The sequence below is a fragment of the Haliotis cracherodii genome, unplaced genomic scaffold (assembly GCF_022045235.1).
Source record: "Haliotis cracherodii isolate W230 unplaced genomic scaffold, xgHalCrac1.p SCAF_4, whole genome shotgun sequence".
In the NCBI taxonomy this organism is placed as follows: domain Eukaryota; kingdom Metazoa; phylum Mollusca; class Gastropoda; order Lepetellida; family Haliotidae; genus Haliotis; species Haliotis cracherodii.
In genome coordinates, this window is record NW_027266297.1 from 31,641,867 (window position 1) to 31,648,719 (window position 6,853).

The window sequence follows — 6,853 nt, forward strand, 5'->3', positions numbered from 1 at the left end:
CGTGATATTGCTGGAATATTGCTAAAGGCGGCGTAAAAACATACTCACTCACTCACTCACTCAACACGGTATTTCTTAAAACACCTCATGGTATTTACATCTTGTTGTTTGGGACTCCGTGCATCATATTCGTGTGATTCCGCCTCTCTTATCTATGGTAGGGCATCTGTCGCAATACAGTCCCTGAAACTCCATCACACTCGCGGCGATGATATTCTCGTCAACGTTATTTTGTGAAAATGCAAGACATAGGACGGGGAAAATCATTAGCAGTAAACTCAAGCTACAGATGAAGGAAAAGAGGCAGCAATGGGGAATAACTGTTAAAAAATATGTATACTTTTCAATAGTTCATGTATAGTACATGTATATTATACGCGTTAAGTAAATTAACAGTTTCCAAACAAAAACAGTACTCTATTTGACTTATATTATCAGTTATTCACACAAAACAACAGGAGCTACTTACCTATGCGTATGCACAACAATGTGGTAGTTTATAAAATCATGCACAACCGGATTTACTGCCGCTTACGATTTTGCATTTCAACAATTTTAGTTTCGATTTAATTTCGTGTTAAATGTGCGCATTAGTGAAACTTATATATGTGGGCGACTGTTGTCTATGCATGGCTTTAAAGTCGTGTAAGATATAATCAGATGTCGACTTTCACAACATTCGTTGATGACAAGCAGGTGAGGCTGTATGATGTATTATGTTTACGTGGATCAGCTCAAAAACATATTGTAAGGGACAGCTAAACTATTTCCTTAGTCTGGAAAATTATGATTTCGATCAGCTGATGGTATTCAAGATTTGTCTGGTGAGAGATCTCATTCTGTATCTCCTCAATACCAAGGCAAAAGCACACAGAAGTTGTATACTGTAAGGTTTTTTTATGTTTGACAATACGGGTGGGTAGGCATGTTCGAAAAAGCCTTTATCTTTTCCAATTTGACGTCTAGACGAAATGTCGTTAACTGCATGTCGAGTTATTTTTCTGACGCACGTTTTTAAAAGATCCGAAAAGTGAACAATATGTGCAAGAACTGCACTAGAGCAGCACGGGGTGTAACATTTCACAAGGATGTAGAATATCAAATTTCCTGTCTTATAGTGTAGCATTAACTGCACATATTAAACTGGTTTCACGGACAGTACTACGTGTTGTCCGATGTTTTGTTATGGGTTAAAAACAGCACATTTATGGTACACCGATAAAAGTAGTGTGCGACGAATATTTTTATTTAACAGCTTTAAGCAAAATGTGAGAGAACAGAATCCTGCCTAATATCTTAACGAAATGATGATACATTACTGTAACAAATACATTCAATACGAAAATTTTTTTGCGATAAATGAAGAAAATCGATTCCATTATCTCTCAGCTCACATTGCGAGAATTTGCTGTGGATAACATCACATTTCCGTATTCTTTGGTTCACCAGGAAACAAACTATATTACAGGTATTACTACAAATAATATAAAATGATGAAATCGTACTACATATAAAAGGAAGTTAAATGGATAGCCATTACGTTACCTAACATGTAGATAGTCCTTACATTCCACAGTCACCTGATCGTGTCATTGTAATTTGACTGTTTCACCATATTTAATGGAGCACTTGCCTTACCATCAAATCATGTAAATAATACATTACTGAACATTTGACGCCTTTGTTTGACGTCATGGCTTGTTTTATGTCTTTGACGACATTTGTAAATTGATTTATATATACCTCACCTAAATTGCTAGGTCTGTTTTGTTGTTTGATTGTTTATTGTTTAACGCTGCACTCCAGCTATATGACTGTGATCTGTAAATGATCGAGTCTGGACCAGACAATCCAGTGAATGACATCATTGACATCGATCCACGCAATTGGGATACGATGACATACATCAACCAAGACCACCCGATCCCGTTAGTTGCCAGGTCTCTACAGTGCACAATGGTGCAACACGTATGGAAAGGAATAAGTCGCTGTTGCATCAAATTAGACGACATGCAACTCACTGTCGTTAAATGTGCGTTTTCAGGATGGATCAATGTATTTCCTTGTATATCATACTTGAAGTCCAGGTGCCTTTACTTTACACCGTAACCTAGAAATCTGAAACCTGCATACCTGTGTAATGAGTGAGTGAGTTTGGTTTTACGCCGCTTCTAGCAATATTCCAGGAATATCACGGCGGGGGACACCAGAAATGGGCTTCACACATTGTACCCATGTCGGGATTCGAACCCGGGTCTTCGGAGTGACGAGCAAACGCTTAACCACCAGGCTACCCGACCGCCCCGAGTGAGTGAGTGAGTGAGTGAGTGAGTGAGTTGGGTTTAACGCCGCTTTTAACGGTCAGTATTCCAGTTATATCACGGCGTGTCAGCTTTATGTGGGTGGAAGGACCGAAGTGATGCAGGTCTCAGACGTTTTCCACTTCGGTGAAACCCACGAGCACGGGTATGGTGCTGACAAACCTAGAAACATAATCGTGGCGAACCGGGATTCGAACCCACAATCATATTTTCTGGCGTGGCCAAGGGACGCAACTCTGCACAGCGAATTGCGGCGCCATAGAAGACTGGGCCACCCGTGCCCCCGTTTAATGAGGAAATAGTTTCGAGGATCTGTAGGTTGATAATGCGGCTGCTGTCTCATAAAATACAGCAGTTTCATGTCATACGTCTTCTCATTGAATTTATCTTTATTTGATCTTTGTTTTCGCGAGAGGGGCGGTCGGGTAGCCTAGTGGTTAAAGCGATCGCTCGTGACGCCGAAGACCTGGGTTCGATTCCCCACATGGGTGCAATGTGTGAAGCCAAATTCTGGTGTTCCCCGCCGTGATATTGCTGGAATATTGCTAAAAGCGGCGTAAAACCATACACACATTCACTGTTTTCGTGGTTATATTTTTTCTCTTCAAAGTGTAAACATGCCGATGAGATGTAAACACATACGTATCTATATCTGTTTATAAAGCTGTACCTTTTACAAGAAAACAACTAAAGCCCCTGGTGATTCAGAGTATGAACACAGGGGATGAATGCCGATGGGTTGCATATTTAATATTCATTTTCTCGTTTTTTCCAATTTTATGACATAAAATACTTCTAACTTTCACATTTGCTTTTAACGTTCATACAGTTTTACACTCACTCCATAAAGTTTCATACTTGAATGCACTCACACAAAGTGAATGTCAATTCTTAAATAAAACACTGTAGAGGCGCAGATCCTCTTGGTGTATTCTCCTTGTAGTGTTTTATTGTACGATATACAACGAACACGAGTCGCGTATTCCTTAAATGATATATCAGCAATGTACATTTTACAGACACTTTAAGGATGTAAATATACTTTACAATGCGATCGTATTTTCGAAACTCCACGTCACGAATGACGTCATGGTGGAACAATGTTTCACGGTGAAAAAATGCCACGTTTCGTTCTTCATTGTTCTTTGCGATTTATCGCGTAGCTATCTTATATTTGTAAATCAATGACAGCCTCTATATGGTTGTTTTTATACAGCCACTACACTTATGCCGTTGTTTGTTGTTTTGTTCATTTTGGAATTAGCTACACATTCTATCCATTTTAGTTATAATAACGTTACCCTCACAGTAACATCCAGCAGTATGACACCGTGTTCTCTTGCTTTGTTGTTGTACGGGATACAACATAACTCACTATTTTCGTGAACGTATAAAAAATACTTGCTGTTGGAAGACCGACGGCTTACACGGAAATATTTCTTTGAACTGAAACCTTGAGTTACAGGAGGTCGTGTTTGCTTTTAACATAACTTTCTATATTTCCATTGTCAGAACATAACCAAATAAAATCGCTATTTGACATCTATACTTTCTTGTCTATTTCTCATATGTAAAGCGTTCGCGATTGTTGTTTTTGGTTGAATTTTAATGTAATTTAAAATGTCAAATTTGTAACAGATGCTTACAAATCTGCCCCATTTAGAAAAGAAACCATGTGTAGTGTATAGCTAATCTTGTTTAGGTTGGCAAGCAAAACACTTACCGTTCACCTTATATAATCCTTCCTATGTTAATGAATGCAGTATCAACTGTATTCGAGTTACGTATTCAATGGTACATAAGAAGGGGATATTGCTGAATTTACTCTTGAAGTTGACACGCTGTATTTGTCTGGACTTGTACAGATACCGACCCACATCTGCACAGCTTTTAGCCGTTGCTGTTATCATCGAATCTTTTGTATCTAAGTGTAAATAGTGCATGTTGAAGGCACTTCACTGTATACGAAGTCAGTCCTCCGATCCACCTCTCTGTGTGAATGAGCAGGCTGAACAAAAATACAAGGTATGGCCCACATGGGTCGTAATGAGCACCCATGTGATCCATTTGATTTCTATTTGTTGGCAAGGGCGAACAAAGTTATTATTGATGCTCAGTAAATATATAGTTGTTGGGTACAGATGGGAAAACTGATTGTTCTAATTGTACACACACACCCCACCCCCCAACCAATGTTTGTCGAAAGAGCCGACTAACGGGATCGGGGGTCAAGCTAGTAGACTTGGTTGATGCATGTCATCGTATCCCATCGATGTTCGTGACTTCACTCACTGGAATGTCTTGTCCATACTCGATTATATACAGATCGCCGTCATAAAGCTGAAATATTACTGAGTTTGGCATTCAACAACAAGGAAAGATAGAAAGAAAGAAACAATCACGTAATGCATAGAACACACACAATCCGAGTACCCCAAGCGAGTGGTCAGATATTTGACAAATGAGGGCATACGTACCAATTGGAGTCTGCCTATGAACAGTCATGTAATCCACATCAACCCTCCCCCCCCCCCTCCATGGTTTAAATTTGTCTTTTCCATACAGAACCTCGCCGCCTGCCATTGGTGTATATGGGCTGATACAGTGAAACTCTGCAGCCATGCGTCCTGGAGAAGCATGGCATTTATGTGTAACATGTGGCACGGCTCTCTCTTAAAGGAAGACTATGCTCCACTCTCCCATGTAGATCGTGGTGTTCTAATGATATGAAATGTATAACAAGGTCAGTTACTGTTATAATATATAATATACTGTTATATATATGTACCCCCCCTCTCTCCCCCCCCTCTCTCTCTCTCTCTCTCTCTCTCTCTCTCTCTCTCTATATATATATATATATATATATATATATATATATATATATATATATATACATACATATATTTATAAAATATATATATATATGTTTGGTCACACACATCCATGGATACCAATGGATTGGTGATTCGTACGTCTGTCATCGGAACCACCTGGCCATGGAACCGAGCTTCACACTCTAAACAAAGTAAAATGCCGACTGATAGAATGTTGCTGCATCTGAATGGAGAATTCAGTCAGTAGAGCAATAACGTGCGAGTGTGTGAGTGAGTGAGTCAAGTTTCTCGCAGTATTCAGCAATATTCCAGCTATATCACGGCGGGGTACACCAGACATCGAAAGCTTTGCCCAGTAGGCTACCCCACCACCCAGAGAGCAGTATCGAATACGCACCAGGAGTGTACCACAGTTACTGTAGTCGAACTGACTGTGGACGAAATAAGCTGTACTCGAAAGAAGGCTGAACCGAGGAAACGATTGTAGTCACATTAATCACCGGACCAGCCGGTGTCCCAGTATAAAATCTCCCCCGTACAAATTCTCCCCCCGGAGATTTTATACCGGTACAGATTCTCCCCCGGATGTTTTCAGTACTTTGTATGACAATCTTGTACAACCTATCTTAACGTATGGTGCAGCAATTTGGGGAACCAGAGAATTTAGTTGCATTAATGCCATCCAAAATAGAGCGTGCCGCTTTTTCTTGGGTGTTGGAAAAACTACTCCTAATTTGGCCGAAAGAGGGGAGATGGGTTGGTCATCGATTATTACTAAACATAAAATCGAAGTTGTGCGTTTCTGGAAGAAGTTGAATTCAGCTCCCCTACAGAGAATTATAGCTCGTATCAGAAATTGGTCTCTGTCATACCGAAAGTCCTGGGACAGCAGATTGTAAGAATGTTTGGTTCTTTGGACCTACCATTTTTGGATCTGTATAATATTGGTAACATAGTTTTCCAAATTTTGAAATCAAAATTGATAGAACTTGATAGAGAAAACTGGTTTCGTGGACTTTGGAATGACACTGCCCATACTACAGGTAATAAGCTTAAAACGTTTAGAATTGTTTAAACATACACTGAATGTTTCATTTTATGTACGTCATATTCTGGATAGATCACGACGAAGCACTTTAGCTAAACTTCGCTGTGGAACTTTACCCTTAGAATTAGAAAGAGGTCGTTATACACGCTCGAACACCCCTGTTTCTGAACGCGTCTGTAAATTATGTAACGGCCAAACTGTTGAAGATGGAGTTCACTTTTTGGTAACGTGTGACTGTTATAGAGATCTAAGACTTAATCTTTGCAGAAGGTATCCCTTGTTAACCCCTCGTTTATTACCATGTCTCCGGCAGACCAAACCGTATTCTTAATGCAGTGCGACGATCTGGTTAAACCACTTGCTGCATTAATCTTCTCAATGTTTCGGAGAAGAAAATATATAAAACAATAAACTGGGTAGTTGTGTGCGTTTGAAAATCTTATCATCTATCATGTTTTGCTGTGTTGTAGGGTTGATGTGTGGGGGTGCTGTGGGTTGTGATGGGTGGCTGGCCCGTGGGGTTGTGGTGGGTGTTTGTTTCATGTTGTCGGGTGCGTAAGTGTGTGTGTGGGGTGTGTGTGTGTGTGTGTGGGGGGGGGGGGGGGGGGGGGGGGGTTGGGAGGTTGGGAGGGAGTGTGTGTATGCGGCTG

At 40.3% G+C, this 6,853-nt stretch overlaps 1 protein-coding gene across 1 annotated transcript in view; it reads left to right on the plus strand.

Moving 5' to 3' along the window:
* The window catches only part of LOC139480559 (receptor-type tyrosine-protein phosphatase S-like), a 140,931-nt gene that overhangs the window by 35,827 nt on the left and 98,251 nt on the right, over positions 1 to 6,853 (plus strand). The gene's annotated exons all lie outside the window — the stretch shown is intronic.